The sequence below is a fragment of the Etheostoma spectabile genome, chromosome 3 (genome assembly GCF_008692095.1).
Source record: "Etheostoma spectabile isolate EspeVRDwgs_2016 chromosome 3, UIUC_Espe_1.0, whole genome shotgun sequence".
Taxonomy (NCBI): Eukaryota; Metazoa; Chordata; class Actinopteri; order Perciformes; family Percidae; genus Etheostoma; species Etheostoma spectabile.
Window position 1 is genome coordinate 28,863,876 of NC_045735.1, and position 380 is coordinate 28,864,255.

Here is a 380-nt window from a genome sequence, read left to right on the forward strand (position 1 = left end):
CCTGTCCACAGAAGCAATCAATCATATTCCAAACTCTCCACCATCGCCAAGACCAAAGAGCTCTCCAAAGATGTCAGGGACAAGATTGTAGACCTACACAAGTCTGGAATGGGCTGCAAGACCATTGCCAAGCAGTTTGGTGAGAAGGTGACACAATGGAGCTCTTTGACATCAACTCAACTGGCCGTGTTTGAAAGGAGGAGGAATGCTGCCTATGACCCCAAGAACCATCCCCACTGTCAAACATGGAGGTGGAAATATTATGTTTTGGGGGTGTTTTTCTGCTAAGGGGACGGGACAAATTCACCGCATCAAAGGGACAATGGACGGGAACCTCCTTCCCTCAGCCAGGGCATTGAAAATGGGTCGTGGATGGGTAT